This window comes from Arvicanthis niloticus, chromosome 22 (assembly GCF_011762505.2).
Source record: "Arvicanthis niloticus isolate mArvNil1 chromosome 22, mArvNil1.pat.X, whole genome shotgun sequence".
Taxonomy (NCBI): Eukaryota; Metazoa; Chordata; class Mammalia; order Rodentia; family Muridae; genus Arvicanthis; species Arvicanthis niloticus.
Window position 1 is genome coordinate 9,434,499 of NC_133429.1, and position 17,574 is coordinate 9,452,072.

The following is a 17,574-nucleotide window of genomic DNA, read 5'->3' on the forward strand; positions in this document are numbered from 1 at the left end:
CATGGACATTGGCAGTCTCATCCCTTCTGTGAAACCTCTACTGAATGAGAACTCTCTTGGTGGATGACACTAATGTAAGAGCCGAAGGTCTCAGGAGGGAAGGACTCTGGATCAAGTGCAGAGATGGGAGAAGTTATGGACCCTTTCCATAAGACTAGCATAATAGTGTATGCCAAGGCTCTAAATGCCACAGTGAGATTCTGGAGACACCACAACCATCTCCTCTCTAAGGGCATGCCTGATACACAGGAACTGGGTATCCAGATCTGCTTCCCCATGTAGGTATCCAAGCAGCAATGTCAGATTTCACAGGGTTCTGCACACTCTGCCTGTCCAGTTGAATTGTAGGAAGTCACTGAGCTGTCCCTTTTGTACTTTGACCATGGTCGCTCTGCCAGGCACTAGATCCCCAAGCACAGTGTCTATCTTGAATATGTTCAGCATGGAGGAGAGTTCTGCATGCCCACTTTACCTGGCTATACTCAGTCACTTGCTGATTACTGCTAGTTTAATTGTATCAGATACCACCTAGGCATTATCCACAAGATTTCTTCCTCAGATGGTAAGCCAAGGAGCTGGCTAATCCAGCTGGAGTAGAAATACATCTGAGCATCCCAAGAGACCCCAAAAGTACCCTTTTTTCATTTTTCCAATGAGAAGACATGAATAAAGAGAGACAAAAAACTTCAGAGCTGAGATGCACACTTCCATACCTGCCTGCCCTTTGATTGCGTTCTGCATCTGCCCTGCTTCAGGGGAGCCATTTTAAGGACAAGTGCTGCTGGGTTTTTGTGGTTGGAGGCAGGAAGAAGCGTAAGAGTTTTGATAGGCCACACCTGATTCTCCTGCCTAGTCTCTTGAAGCACCCAGTCTTCAGAGGGGGAGTTGATGTTTCCACAGCAAAGTCTTGTTCAGGTGGCAGGCATATTTTATCTCCCAATATGGTGCTAAAGACACATGGGGCAGCCGCAGCTCCAGAATGGAGGGCACAGGTGGAAGCATGGCATTTATTCGTGGGACAGTGTATCGCAATGGGAGGCATGGAGACACTTCTGGCCACCTTGTGTCCTGATAGTGTCAGGGCAACAGGCCTCTTCTGTCCTGAAGGACAGATGTGGAGGAGGCCAAGGATGGGTTTACTGGCCCTTCATTTTAGGGGAAGACCAGAATTAGAGATATATGCTGGTGATGGTGGTGATGTAGGGCAGGGATCCACAGGCTTGGCTGACATGGTTGATGTATGCTCAATCCCTTTGCGTACCTGCTCTGTTAAAAGTAAGTATGTCCCCATTTTTTCATTGAACCGGTTTTTATGCAGGGATTCCAAGATGTCATTGGCATTAAACCCCATGTCACAGAGCATGTGTATGATGTTGGAATCTGGGTATTTATCAGTTAGTATATTTATGTCACATTTCCCTACCCATAGATGTCTCTCAATGTCTTCAATGGAGGGCCTCATCTCTGGGGATACTATGAAGATCTGGTGAATTAGGTTTCAAGTTGCACAGAGAAGTAAGGTGGAATGTTATAGGTTCCAGTTGTGATCTTATTCTCCATCTCTTTCCCGGTGCTTCCTGTGAAGAAGTAGTACCCAGTGTTAATAAAATACAGTAGCTTGCCCAAACTCCACACATCTATCTTCTTGCCATCATATGGCTCCCCTAGTACCAGCTCTGGGCATGAAAGACCTTTGTCCCACACTTCTATTTCAGTAAGCTGCCAGGTCTGCATTTGATGGCCAGCCCAAAGTCTGTTAACTTCACATTGCCCTCTGCATCTATCAATACATTTAATGTCTCAATGGATAATGACAATTTGCAGCAATATTTATCCCTGCCACTGTGTGCCCAAATATTTTCTTTGGCTCTCCCTTCTGCAGCGAGCCATTCTCCTGTAATAATTCCAATAACCTTCCTCCCAGAGCATACTCTATTACAAAGTGAATGTGCCTTGATGTCATTAGAACCTGGAAGAGGTGAATGATGTTAGGATGGTTTAGTGTCCCCAATGTTGCTCTTTCTGCCTATGTTCTTCTTGGTTATATCTACTGTTTTTATAAAAACCAGGGCTTTACTTGTCAGATTCCAGGCCAATTTCACAGTGCAAAATGCACCCTTGCCAAGATAGAAAAGCATTCTATACTGACTCCCCAAATTTTCTTTTTGGAGTTGCTGGCCATGAGGCTAAGTGTTCCCTGTGCTAGGCTGCACACAGGTGTGAGGTAGAAGTACCCAATACCTCACAAATTAGACAGTTATGAAGGAGTCCCACAAGTTACCAAAAACAGCTTCCTGCTCTGTATGGACAAATACAGCACGATGGTCCACAGTCTTATACACTCACTGATAAGTGGATATTAGCCCAAAGCTCAGAATAACCAAGATACAATTCACAGACCACATGAAGCTCAAGAAAAAAGACCAAAGTGTGTATTCTTCAGTCCTTCTTAGAAGGGGGAACAAAATACTTACAGGAACACACACAGAGCCAAAGTGTGCAGCAGAGACTGGAGGAAAGGTCCACCAGAAATTGCCCCACCTGGGGATTCATTATAGATAATAATGGTATACATAATACATTATACATAATAATGGATCCATATACAGACACCAAACGCAGACACTATTGTGAATGCCACAAAGTGCTTGCTGACAAGAGCCTGATATAGCTGTCTGCTTAGAGGCTCTGCCAGAGCCTGAGAAATACAGAGGCAGATGTTCCCAGCCAACTATTGGAATGAGCACTGTGTTCCCAATGGAGGAGTTAGAGAGAAAATTGAAGAGGCAGAAGAGATTTGCAACCCCATAGGAAGAACAACAATATCAACCAACCAACACCCACCCCCAGAGCTCCCAGGGACTAAACCACTAACCAAATAGTACAAATGTAGGGACCCATGCCTCCAGCCACATATGTAGCAGAGAATGGCCTTGTTGGACATGAATAGGCGAAGAAGACCTTTTTCTGGGGAAGGCTCAAGTCTCCAGTATAGGCGAATTCTAGGGCTGGGAGGAAGGAGTATGTGTGTTTGAGTGAGTGTGTGTGTGTGTGTGTGTGTGTGTGTGTGTGTGTGTGTGAGTGTGTGTGTGAGTATGAGTGTGAGTGTGTGTGTGTGTGTGAGTGTGTGTGTGAGTGTGAATGTGTATGTGTGTAAGTGTGTGTGTGAGTGTGAGTGTGTGTGTGAGTGTGTGTGTGTGTGTATGTGTGAGCGTGAATGTGTGTGTGAGTGAGTGAGTGTGTGTGTGTGTGTGTGTGTGTGTGTGTGTGTGTGTGTGCAACCTCATAGAAGCTGGGGGACAGAAGATGGGATGTGGGGTTTCCAGAGCAGAAATGGGAAAGGAAAATGGTATAACATTTGAAATGTAAATAAATAAAATGTCCAATAAAAAAGAAACAAACATGAAAACTATAAAAACATAGTGAAAGACTTCAACACACCTCTCTCACCAATTAGGAAGTCATCTTGCCCAGTCCTTCTTTAATTTTTTAACAGATTTGAGATACTTAGCCTGTGAGTTAAGGGACTATAGCAAATTCATGGCTTGGAGTTTATTGTTAGGGTGTTTTCTATGTTTTATTTAGAAATAGCTGAGTGGAGTTAACAGACAAGAGTCCAGATTACCTTACATGGATAGTTGGTTTTCAAAACATCTGAAGTCCACAGAATTGATGTTACAAGCATTTCTGTATTAAAGTTTATTTTGATTAGAGACCTGTCTGCTCCTCAAAGCTTCCTGTATTGGATTCTAAGAAGAAATTGAGCATCTTTGGAGTTACTCCAGTTGTGGTGAGACAGCCACTAGGCAAGAATTGCCTCTTTCCATCTACAGACAAATTACTGTCCAGAAAAGGACACACCTGCAGAATAATCGACTGATTATATATGCCTAGACAGAGTAATCAGCCCTTAATAATTCTGCAGCACTAAGGTCTGTCAGCTGGTCCTGGGCAGAAGGCTGAAGATCAGATGCTCCAACGTTTTGTAGTATAGGGAGTGTCCCGGTGTTCAGTGGTCTCTAAAATTGGCTAAGTTTTAGAAGCTATACTTTGTGCTTCCCATAATTTTACTTAACTCAGTCATTCTGGATTTCTGACGGGGTTGAAAACTTATAGTTTCATAGCCAATCGTGGCTATTTATTTTGAGAGAAAAGATTTGAGTGGATGGTTTTCAGCTGACATTCATTCTAAAGCTAACAAAAAAGCCAGGTTAAAAACTAAGTGCTTTAGTTAGGATAGATTACAGAGGTTCTGGTTAGTCAACAAAATCATGGACTGGGTATTAGGACTATCTTGTACCTCACTGGTACAAATTGGCATAATTATGCTCTAATTGTATTTTGAGAGAAAAGTTTCATTTTAAAAGGAAGGGTGATATGTAGGAGGAGCTGAGGTAGGAGGAGTACCAAGAAGAAGAGAAGGAGTAAGGAGAGGAGGAGAAGAATGAGAGGAGAAGCTAGGTGATGAGAGAGAGAAAGGGGGGGGGGGAAATATGGAGGCAGATGTTCACATGTCTCCACCAGTCAAAGACAGTTGATATGTCTAGGTTGGGTATTGGGTTACACATCTGATTGAGCATTACCAAACTTATAAATCCTTTGATTAATATTTTTTAAAAGTGTATAAAAGCAAAAAGGAAAAGGGGGCATGGGATAGGGGTTTTTTGGGGGGGGGGAAGAAATGTGCAAAAGGGATGGCATCTGAAATGTAAATAAAATATCCAATAAAAAAGAGGTCATATAGAAAATAGAAAACAAAGAACTAATGTAACAGCCAGAAACAAAAAATAAAAATGTCCCCCAACTGAAGAATGGATAAAACAAAAAATATTACAAAGAAACAACCCAAAATGTGTAGTACATCTACACAATGGAATAGGACAGAGTTCTTAATTTAACAGGCTGGCAAGCCAAGGATGGGTAAGATTTTGCACAGAGCCTTACCAACCTAAGACATAAGTGCATTGCTTTGGGAATGCATATTCCATGATGGGTAAGAAAGGTATTCTTGTCAGAATGATCTAAGACAGGCTCAGTCTTGTTTATGAAACAAAAAGGGAAAATTGGAGAGCTTTTGGGGCTGCTTGGAAGGAATCTGACTTTGGCAAAGAGGAGGAATTGGGATTCAGGCAGGAATCTGACATGAGGATAGAACAAAGAAGTAATTTCAGGCAGGAATCTAAATCTTAGGCTAGAACAAAGAAGCAGGCTACAGGCATGAAAATTACTTTGGGCTAGGACAGGGAAGTAGGCCCAGATATTTAAGTCATCCTGATAAGCCTTTAGAAACAGTGAACACAGGAGTGATCACAGGACTTTGTTTATGGCCTTGCCAGTTCTTTGACAATTTATGTTTATTGTCTTGCTTGTTCCTTGACTATTTGCATCTATTGTATTTGCTAGTTCCTCAACTTAGAACTGACCTTAATACTTGCATGTAATTAAAATGGTATAAAAGCAAGAAGGAGGAAGGGGATAGAATGGGGGTTTGTGGGAGATGGATGGGGAAAGGGGATGGCATGTAAAATGTAAATAAGTAAAATATCCAATAAAAAATCCAAAGACATCATAAATTTTGCAGGCTAATGGATCAAACTTGAGATTATCATCCTGAGTGAAGTCACTCAGTCCCAAAAAGGCATGCATGTCATTGAATCAGTTATCACTGTATATTAGCCATAAAATACATATACCATGTTACACTCCACAGACTCAAAGAAGCTAACCAAGAAGGAAAGCCCAAGATTGTATCTCACTTTGAAGGGGGAATGAAATACTCATAAGAGGGAGATGGAGGGAACTGGGAAGGATGGTGATGGGGAGGGGGAATATTGGGTTTAGGGCCAGGTAAGGGAAGGTCAGGAGAGATGGCTAGATGGCCATGAAAATTAATAGATATTTGCAACTGACTGGGGTGAGAAGACAGTGGGCATCAACAGAACAGGAGAGAGATGGGACAAGGGAGGCACCCAAGCATCAAAGAAGATGACCTTAGCTGTGACTTTCTACACTGGGGAAATGCAACCTGAAGAGGCTGCCACCTGTAGCCAGGCAGAAACCCCAGTGAAGCTACAGAATCCCCAACCCACACACAAAACTTTCAACCCCAAATTTATCTTATTAGAAATATAGGCATGGGTGATGGAGAAGAAACTAAGGGAATGGCCATCCAATAACCAGCCCAACTTGAGACCATGGGCAAGCACCAATCCCTAACACTACTCATGATGCTCGTTTTTGCTTCCAGACAGGAACTACATGTTCTCTGAGTGGTTCTGCCCGAGAGCTGACTCAAACAGACACAGACACACAATCTATGGATGGTGCTTGGTGACTCTTATTGAAGAATAAGAAGAAGCATTGCAGGCTCCAAACGGGATAGGAACTCCACAGGAAGACCAACAGCGTACGAACCTGGATTCTTGTGACTCTCAAACACTATTCCACTGAAGCACCAAACAAAGCTCATAGACGAGCTGGACCTATGACTCCCCACACATATGTAGCAGATGTGCATCCCAGTCTTCATGTGAGTCACAGATAACTGGAATGGGGGCTGTATTAGAAGCTGTTGCCTGTCCTTGTGAAGTGTTCTAGCTGGGCTACATTGGGACTTCAATGGGAGATGAAGCACCTAACCTTGCAGAGACTTGAAGTTCCAGGGTGTGTGTGGTGGGAAACACGGGGCATGGCAGGAGAAAGAAAAAGATAAAGAAAAGGAGTCACAGGTGTAAGGATTTCAATTACAAGGACAAGGCACACATGACAAAAACCTGTATTTCCATGGAGGCATGTGAATAACAACAGCTGAAGTAAACACGCATATCCAGTACCCCTGGGAGGAGCACAAAACACTCCAAGAACAATTTTGTGTTTGAAGAAACTGAGGCTACAAGATTCACATCTTGTTTCCTTGGAGCTTACTCACAAGCATTCAGGATTCTGACACAACTCCATTCTTTAAATGTGTATAATTGTATATTCTATAAATGTGCATGCATAACGGTTTCTGTTTTTGGAACTTGCATGACTTACCATGGAGTAGAAATCCTCAGTTTTCTTCACATTGTTCAAGAGGAACAAACTTAATTCTGTCAGCATTGCAAAGTGAGTTATGTACAAATTTATAATTTCTGATTGAGAAATAATGTTTGAAGACTAAATATTTTTCTTAATTTTTACTTAAGTGCTTGTACTACGGGAGTAAGTAGAATGATATATAAATATAGAGAAAAAATCTGTATAATTACATGTGGGGAAAAATCTTGCGGGCGGGGGGAAGGGAGTCCGGCGACAGAGTCTCAGGGAGGTCCGGCATCAGGGCTTCCCACGCCACCGGCGGAGGATGCCACATTCACGCAGCTGTCGGTGGGCTGGCCGGCAGCTGCATCGGCCGGCGGCTGCATCGGCAAGGTTCCAGGGTTCCAAAAGCTGGGAATCAGGCGGAGAGACCATGGAACGTGGAGTCCGGTTTTCCAAAGCTTTATTGTTCATGGCATGGTGAATGGGCACAACTGGTACGTGCTTAAAGGCCAGAGGACTCTCATTTTATAGGGAAGGAAAAAGGGGAGGGAATAACTTAATTAGCTACGCTCCTGGCCTTTTGATAATTCATTAATATTTAAATCTCTGGAGGTGGAGACTTGTTAGTCACACCCTCTACCTGTCCTACGTGACTGAAGGTAATAGGTTAAATGGAGTTACCTCGTCCAAGGCCCAACAATTACAATCACTTCTAACTGACTGAAATACGGAAATCTTGGACCCATTGATACTTTGGTCATTTACCTTAATCTATCAATTCCCATATTACTAGATTTTTAAATTTATTTTGAAAAGTAATGAATATTTGTAGTGTTCAAATTCTGTAATAATGATTATAAAGACTGCTTTTCTATTCTGGGAATTAGAAAGCTGCAGGGGATGGAAGACCAGGAGAGCAACAAAACTCAAATAACTCATGGAAACTGAAGTAGGAATTGCAAGGCCTGCAGAAGTCTACAAGGATCCTCTGTATATATACTAGGAAAGTGTAAATGTGTGAGCCTCTGATTCTTTTGCCTTGTGTTGGGGTCTTTTACTTTCTGTTGGCTTAGCTTGTCCAACTTTATTATAATGGGTGTTGTTTTATCTTACTGTATTTTATTTTGATACGTTATGTTGTTATCTCTAAGAAGCCTGTTCTTTTCTAATGAGAGGAAAAATAAACTGAACTCAGATATGAGAGAAGGAATGTGTGTGTGTATGTGTGTGTGTGCATGTGTGTGTGTGTGTGTGTGGATGTGCATGCATATGTGTGTGTGTGTGTATGGTAGAGAGGCGGTAGTGAAAACTATCAGAATGTGTTGTATAAAGAATCTATATTTAATAAAAGGAAGGTGGAAGAAAATATAATGATTCATCTGATGAAAGCAAGAACAGGACCTAATTTTTAAATCTCAAACTTCAAATAATAAAATAGAATTGTATTTTATATTTATTTTAATGGTTTTTATACTGACATTGTAGATGATAGAATGAATTCACTTAACTAGTATATTTTATACTTAACTATAATCTGAAATAAGCATCATTGTGCTGGGAAAAATAATATACATATCTTCAATGCTGTCTGACCTCCCTATGGATGAAGCTTTCTGAATCTATTCAGTAAAGCACATTCATTTGTAAGGTCTCCTATGATTCTTGCATGTTGGTCTTTCAGGTTCACAGTGTTAATGATATTTCCTTTCATGTATACCTTTGATATGTAAAAACATATGTATTGAGAATATTTGGAAATGAATATGCATTTTACAATGTTTCTCCTTTTCATTAACTGGTATTATTACTAATGAGAATCTATAATGTATCTATCTATCAATCATCTATCTGTCTATCATCTAACTATCATCTATCTATCATATCACACATACTTTTGTGAAAATCTATTATTTAATAAAAATGCCTATGGGTCAACAATTGTTAAAAGAATATGTTTTTAAAACCAAAATATTGAAGGACATGAAATGCACTTGTCACTTTGTCAACTATAGCATGAGCCTTTGAATCTTGACATCACAATGACCTGCCACCCTGACTCCCAAAGACTCCTCAGACTTCAGTGGTTGGTTTACCAACTGCAGTGTTCACTTTGGGTTTTAGTGCCTAGAAGGAAAGCGATAATTTCAAGTCCATTGATTGGTTTTCGATTGCAGGCTCCACTGTAAAGGTATGTATACAATAACTAACTTGATTCTTATGATAGTCTAATGGAATCAAGAAGTGTTCTATCTTGATTCCTTCAGAACATGTGAACTAACTTTTACCTCAGCAGTGTCTTCATAAAATCTTACTCATTAGAAATTTTTAGTACCAATATTCTAAAAAACCAGAGTTGTCAGGTAAAGGGTGGTATGCTTTGAGCCTCCAGGAGAAAGTTTTCTATAAGTCTTCAAACAATACCTATCTTGCACATGAAAGAGGATTATTTTCTAGACTATTTAATTGTTTTTACCTACTATGAACACAAACTTTTGATGTAAACTGGTCAGACTTCAACCTAGAGTCTATGAACTCTGTGGTTTTCAGATAATTGTTATTTTTTCCTAGATATGTTGTGGTTTTTTAAAGTTTTCAATATTTTAATGTTCATCCAGGTCGAAAGGAATCGGTTTCAAAACATATTCATTTACTTTTTGATATCATGAAACTGAGTTGGTATTATTTTTGTAAACATCTTTACATTATTGTGGAATGTGAGTGATGATAACCATTGCCTGCTGTTCCTCCTGACTCCTTGAATCTCATGGGTCTTAACTGCTTTCTAGGCAATAGGTGGTGTCTCTCTATATTAATTGAAAGATATATGTTTTGGGCAGCATGATATTCACTTAATATATGTTTTAGTGTTGGAATTATATGAGCAGAGTACAGTAAAGAAACCACCCAAAGAGTATCTATTAATGTACTTGTCTATTGATTTATTATCCTTCTCTATATTCAATCTCTCACCTATATGACTTTCATACTCTACATGGTTGTGAAAATGTTATTCCTTACAAAAACTTACAGTTCAACAATTGCTAGAAAAACTTTTAAAGCCACTAAGTATAAGGAAAGGAAATGCATGTGTCACTTTGTCAGATGGCATGAGCCTTAGACTATTGACATCACAATGGTCCTACAGCCTAATTACTACAGAGCCCCCAGACTTTGGTGGTTTGTCTACCAAATGCAGTCACCAGTTTGGTGTTCAGGAGTAGGAAAGCAAAATAAAATTTCAAGTCCATCTGTTTATTGTCCTGTTTGTTCTTTTACTATCTGGGTTTATTGTCTTGCGTGCTCCTTGACTATTTGCATCTATTGTATAGCTAGTTCCTCAACCTAGAACTGACCTTAATACTTGCATGTAATTATAATGATCTAAAAGCAAAAAAGGAGGAGGAGGGATAGGATAGGGGGTTAAGGGGGGAGATGGAATCAGGAAAGGGGATAACATTTGAAATGTAAATAAATAAAATATCAAATAAAAATCTTTCAGTGAAAGAGGAAGAAAGACTAAAAGAATAAAAAAATTCAGGTCTATTAAAAGGTTCTCCCTTCCAGGCTGCCCAGAAAAGGTATTTTATAACTAATTAGATTCTCATAATAGACTAATCATATCGGTTAATGTTCTTTCTTCATTTCTACAGATCATATGAGCTAACTCTCAACTCAGCAATGGTTTCTTGAATACGTAGTGATTGTAGAAATATTCAGTACCAGTCTTCTCTAAAAAATTATTCTGCGAGGAGAGGTATGCTTTGAGCATACAGGCGAAGGGATTTTATAAATCTTAAAAAATCTGCCCAACTTATAAGTGAGGATTATTTTATATGCAACCCAATTGTTTTAATCACATGACCACAAAGATTTAAAAAACAATTGTTCAGACTTTTTGGTACATTCAAAATCTAATAACTTGCTTGCTTTCTTCAGATTGTCATAGTTCTAATACATATTGTGTTCTTTGGAATCTTTCCAAGGATTTGAATATTAATTCCAATAGACAGGATCTACTTTCCACACATGTGCATTGCTTTCAATTTTGCTTATTGTGAAATTGAGTTGGTATTTTTTGTCATATGTTTTACATTATTGTTTGAAGTAATTGATGACAACTGCTGGCAGGTATATCTCTTCGACATTTTGATTCACAGGAATCCTAAATGCTTACCAATTAAAAGATATGGTGCCTCTGTGCATATTGTTTGAAAGATGTAACATGTTTCTGCCAGAATTATATTCCCTTAAAGAAAATGTATATCATAAATATACCATTTATTTGAAGCAGGTCACATTAAAGAAACCACCAGAAGATTTGCCACTCCAGTATCACAGGGGAGAATTTTATTAGGGATATGAGAAGAATCATGTTCAGAGGCAGGTGGAAGAGTTCTGAGTAGAGACAAAAAAGAAACAGATTTGATATGGCCAAGGCTGGGTATTAGAGAAGGAAGAATATCAGGAGAGAAAATGGGGATAACTTGAGTAGGAGAAACTTTGCACTCATAAAGATGGAGGAGACTGTATAGTTAGCATAGCACAGGAGATGGAGAGGTTTGTAGAGGTACAGAAATCTAGGTGGAGACTTAAAAATGTACAAGTGTTTTTACTGCCCAGAATCCATGATGATATCCGTACAGGAGCCACAGGCAAGAGTCAATGAAATGACCCTTTATTCTGGACAAAACCAACTTCACATATAATTTTTGAAAGCTGGAGGGTTTGTTTGATTGTTTCTTTGTTTGTTTTGCTGATTTGACAAAGATCGAGTTTTTTATAACAGTTTTGACAGCTCAACTGAACATCAAAAGTCTTTGGCTTGAATTGGTTTAGATTAATCCAAATACACCTTGAAAAGACAATCTACACCACTTGTAGATTTCTAAGTTTTCATCATTCAAAACAGCTTGGAGAAGGGACAATCACTTTAAGAGGAAATTTCTTAAGGAAATTTCTTAAGGAAACAGATATATAGGCCAATAAAAGAAAAGACATGTGTGTGTGTGTGTATATATGTACATATAAATCTATATCTATCTATATATATATATCTATATATATATATACACACATATATTTTTTTTCATTAGGATATCATTTATGTTACAAGTTACAATTACTTCCGTTTTTACTCATTTTTTAATTTCATACATGTATATCATATGTTAACTGCTATCATTATAAATGTTGCTATAATATTTCTCAGATTTTTTTTCAACTTTACTGCATTTTAATATCATGAACTCTTCAAAATGTAGTATGAACATTGCTCTTATAACTTATCCACTAAATCTTGTTCTGTCAGGTGGAGACCTGTACCAGGAATATCCTATATTTTCGATATAGAAATAACTTGTTAAGGGCGACATGGAACAAATGCATCAAACTTTGCTGTGCCAAGGCTCTGTGGAAATCAAGAGCTACAACGAAAGGAAGAAAAGATATCTATCCTTATTTAATGATGTTCTGGTTGTGTCTAGCAACCTGTGAGTATATGCAGCATGCATTCCTTACTATGAGAGGCTACACTTTACTTAGGCCTTTTTGTACAAAAATAACCTATGTCCTTTTACTTCATTTTTTAAAAAGATTACAATTTATTTCTCCAGGATTGCAACTTCTCTTTCCTCTACCATGGTTCAGGTTTGGTGGACACCCCCTACATGTTTCTCAATAGTTTTGACAAATGTTTTAGACATAATTTTAAAAAGCAAATAATTTAATATGCTCTCCTTCTACCAATTTGGTAAATTTGGCTGCCAACCCTGATCAGTCACTGTAATATACAGAAGAAGGATGTGGAACATGAATTTTATTCAGTCAGGCAATATTTCAATATTGTTTATTTTGGAAAGATTATTAAATATAATTAATTAAAATATATAATCTTAACTAATATTTTTATGGAAATTAAGGAAATAAAGCAAACTGTTACTAATAAACAAAACTGATGAAAGAAATCTTGAAACACATGGATTTCTAAAACTGCCATATGTATATACACATATGCATACACAATGTATATTCATAGATTAGTCATTCACATTCTCTCATCCAAAATCAATCAGGCTATGTCAATTTGTGTGCATTGGGAATCTTGTATCCAGTAACTTCTTTCAACACATGATTTGTTGAATTCCATCTACCATGGTTTGAACTGTGCCTGAGTGATAAAATGAAGGAGTCCTGTTGTGCTCTGGGGCAGGAAGAACTGGGTATTTCTACAAGCGATTACACTACAATGCAAATCAAACTAACAGATATACTTGATTCTCTTTCTATGAAAAGGAAGAAGTTTAAGATAAAGTGTATATTCCCACTGAATAACCTGTGGGCCTTGGATGATGTGTTCCTTGTCAGAAGAAAGGAAAACTGTAGTTCCAAGACCCTTTACATATCTTGGCCCACTGGAAATTTTTATGTCATCTTTCGGTAAGACCTACAGTTTGGACATGTATTCACAATAGGATAGCTATTGAAGGCCAGTTAATGCTTCATAATTCAGAGTTTAAAACCAATTAACCAGAATGTTTGCAAAATACAAATCCATTTTAGTTTGATTGTATACAGGTTGCCAACTCAAATTTTTCTCGTATTTGATGGTTCTAGAGTATTCCCCAATTGGAAAACATTACCTTCAGTGTTCACATGCAGTGATTCCTGATCCACAGCATCAGAACCAACCCCTAAATATCACCATGTAACAATATGTTTTCTTGCAATAACATCACTTTTTATTTTACTGACATTCAATAAGTTATGTATATATGTGTCTGTGTATGTTTGTGTGTGTAGGTTGAAGGGTAGAAGCATGAGCCACCCTTCTGATAAAACTGGTTGCACCTGGAGGATAGAGTGGGTGAATAGTTAAAGGCACAAACAAGAATGTGCCAGTCTTTAGGCAGGAATGATTTCTCCATAGAAAATCAGGTTGAGTTAGAGATGTTTGAACCATGGAAAAGGGGAGAAGAAAGTTCTGTGAATGAAAGATTTTACAGCATGGATAATTATTTTCAGGATGAGGAAAAAATGTACACATAATTTACAGATGGAAAAACTATACCTGACATAGGGTTGTGAACATGGGGAAGAGTAGTAGTGCATTGGGTAAGGGTTGCTGTTTGGATAAGAAAACATTGAACTACAAGATAATGTTGATAACTATAAGACACTGTGATTGTGTCAAATATCAATGAGTTCTAACTGATTCCACATAGAATTTGCAGTTATAAAATGTTAGCATTGAGTTCATCTTTATCTTAATTGAGAGTATTACATGCTAAAGTAGAATAGTGGTGGTCTTATTAATTTATACCAGGAGATTTAATGTGATGACACACAGATGAAGTACTAGTTTCTAGGATCTCCTGTCTTCTATGAATCATGGTACATTTCTGTGTGAACATGACCTCACATTAAGAGAACACTGGCGTTTTTTCTTTTTCTCTTTTTTTGGTGGTATACACCTTTATTTTTTGAATTTTTAATTTTTATTGGAATGGTTTTTATATTTAGATATTATCCCCTTTCCCCATTTCTCCCCCACTCAGAAAACCCCTATCCTATCCCCCTTCCTTCTGCTTCTATGAGGATGTGCCTGAACCCATCTCCCTGCCTTCATATTCCCCCACACTCAGGCATCCAGCCTTCACAGAACCAAGAACCTCCACTCCTACCTATGTTCAACAACTAACTATCCTTTTATATATATGAAACTGATGCTAGAAGTAATTGCTGACCCAGGCATAATCACACAGCTCTTAGAACATGGTCAAGTCTTGACATTCCCAACTAGCTTCCACACTATATTCAACTTCCTGTCATACAAGTGTTCCATAAATCATGTCATTCAGAAGGGCAGTCATGTGGGGAATACCATCTACCCCTGTACCCTCATGGTGGCCATTGGCTTATAATAATTTTTATAATTTTCATGTGAAATAATCATATCATTCTCAAGTCTCTAATCTTGTTTATCTCTTTTAACATTACAGTTCGAAAGACGAGAAAGATCAATGGTATTATTTTCTGAAAAGGTATTTTACTTGTGATTATACTTTAATTCTGTAACTGATTTGGGAATTGCAGTTTGTGCTTTATTTCTTTCTTAAAATTATATTTGGTAGCCTGTCTCCAAGTATGTTGTTGATTAGATGATCACTGGATACTGCTTTCGAGTCTCCTGTCTATTGCATATTTTATTTAATTTTGAGGAAGTTCTGTATTCATTGTCTCCTCTTTCTATTGGAGTAAATAGTACTCTTCAGTCTTACTTTAAATTCCATTTCATAGATGTTAGTCTACCGTGTGCATCCAAACCATCTGCTACTTTCTCTTTTGAGGTCAAGCAGATTTAAAGGAATTTACTGTAATGATTTACATTCTCTAGTGCAACCAACCCAACATTGGGCAGCTATGAATGAGAAATCAAAAAATCTAGTAGTTTTTCAGTCCATGAGGCTAGTTTGTTTCACCTGATCTTCTGTATAAACTGGAATCCTGAAGAAGTAGATATCAACAGATGTGCTGGCAGTAACTGCAGTCAGGCAAAGTCTGCCTTCTGTCAATGTCCTTATGTAGACCTCCATCAGAAGGTGTGGCTCAGATGTGTGTACCACCATGCCTAGATTGGGAGTTTGCTTTGTTCCAGGCAGACCTTTCACTCAGAGATCCACTTCCCTCAGTCTTCTGGGATATTAATCCCATGGGTGGGTGTGCCAATTCTATCTTGCCTGGGACTAAGCAATTCATGGCACCTATGCCTCAAGATCTCCATGTCAAGGTCCAAGTCAAAAGCCTGTGTCTTCCAGCCTCAAGGTTTGGATTACAGGTGTGCCCTCCATTTCTGGATTGTAGCTCATTCCAGATGTAGTCAGGATGACAACAACCTTGCAAACAAAAGTTCTGAGGACATACTGTGCTTCCTAGATCAATGTGCTATTACCTGACTGAGGTTTTGGTTCTGAAACATTTTTAAATGTTCCCTAATCCAATAATGCATATTGCTAAACTGATTGTCCTGTATTTAACACTAAGACGGTACTTATAAAATATTGACAGTGATTAGCTTAAAAGAAACTACTAACAAATTAATTTTACTATGTTTTGTGTTTTTATTGCATTTGAGCAGAGCCATTGATAAAGCCAAGAAGGGTATCAAGAAAACATTCTCACTGCAGATATTCACCGAGAACATCCCAACCTGTGACAGTGTATGTGGAAGTCAAAACTGATATTTCAAGTTCATGACTAGCAGAGAGAGGCAGTTTGTAGAGTAATGGAGATGGAAACAGAAGAAGAGGGTGGAGGGGAGAGATAGTAAGAATTTATGTATATGGAAAAGTTGTAAGTGTATGGCATGTAGACTTGTGTCTTTTATATGTGAAATGTAGAAAGAAATATGAAGCAATATTGATCCACATTATAGAGCAAGATAAAAAAAAGTAAATATTTTTTCTTAAAGGACTGAAAATTGAGTCAGGTAATCGCAACAGCATACATTTCCAAGCCAAGGATTATTATTATTAAAATTAAGCTGCTTTATCCCAAGTTCTTATTTCTTATATATTAACTTATGTGTTGTTCAAATATCATTTATTTAATATTTCTGATTAATCAAATAATTATATAAGATAACCATAAACAATCTTAAGCAAAGCAAAATATTATCAAGAATTAATTTCCTCCCCACATCCACATGGATCATAACTTTTTATCTCTGTACCTCTGTCCTCTGCTCCTTCAGGATGTCTCTTACTGTGCATCCTGACACCTGCTCTGGAAGGCCCAGTACATAATCATGGTTCTTGATCCTCTTATTTAGTTGAATGTTCTAGGCATATGGATATATTTTCTTGTATCTTCTGTTTAGAAATATTTTTATTAACTTACCATTGGTGTGTGTTCATAGGTGTGTACAGAGCTTAGAATATATCTCATGACCTCACACGTACTACATAGTAATTTTATCATTGAGTTACACACAGGGCTATTAAATACTTGTCTATTTTTTCTAATACTTATATCATTGTTCCATTTTCACTATTGGCTTTAGTGCAGATCATAAATTTAAATGTTATGCAGCATGCAGAGCGTTGAAGACCATTCCTACTGTAAAGCAGAACAGAATGTAGCCCAGAGGATCACCATCTCTCTGACTTTTATAAATGCTAATGGGTATAATACATACCTAGAGTCAATATTTGAACATATCACTTTTGAAATTGCACTCAATTTACCAAGATGTGTATAATGATCACCACGCAATTTGATCTTCATACTTTTTCTTTTTTATCTTTTATTTACATTCTAAATTCCAGATTTCATTCCCCCTGTACACCCTCCAACTGTTCCACATCCCATACCTCCTCCCCATCTCCTGTCTCCATGAAGATGTCTCCACCACACATGCCCACACCCGGCCAGGCCTCTAAACTCTCTGGGGTCTACAGTCTCTTGACGTTGTGTGCGACTTCTCTGACTGACCCATTCCCAGGAGTTCTCTACTGTATATGTGTTGGGGTCTTCATATCAGCTAGTATATGCTGC

At 38.2% G+C, this 17,574-nt stretch overlaps 1 long non-coding RNA gene and 1 pseudogene across 1 annotated transcript; one reads left to right on the plus strand and one right to left on the minus strand.

The window, feature by feature from the left end:
- Window positions 1-751: 751 nt before the first annotated feature.
- On the minus strand, window positions 752-2,182 carry LOC143436483 (putative sperm motility kinase W pseudogene; annotated as a pseudogene).
- Window positions 2,183-13,313: 11,131 nt separating this feature from the next.
- On the plus strand, window positions 13,314-16,258 carry LOC143436012 (uncharacterized). Its single transcript, XR_013106270.1, has 3 exons — window positions 13,314-13,458; window positions 15,021-15,062; window positions 16,157-16,258. It is a non-coding gene; the product is annotated as an uncharacterized LOC143436012 (long non-coding RNA).
- Window positions 16,259-17,574: the final 1,316 nt, after the last annotated feature.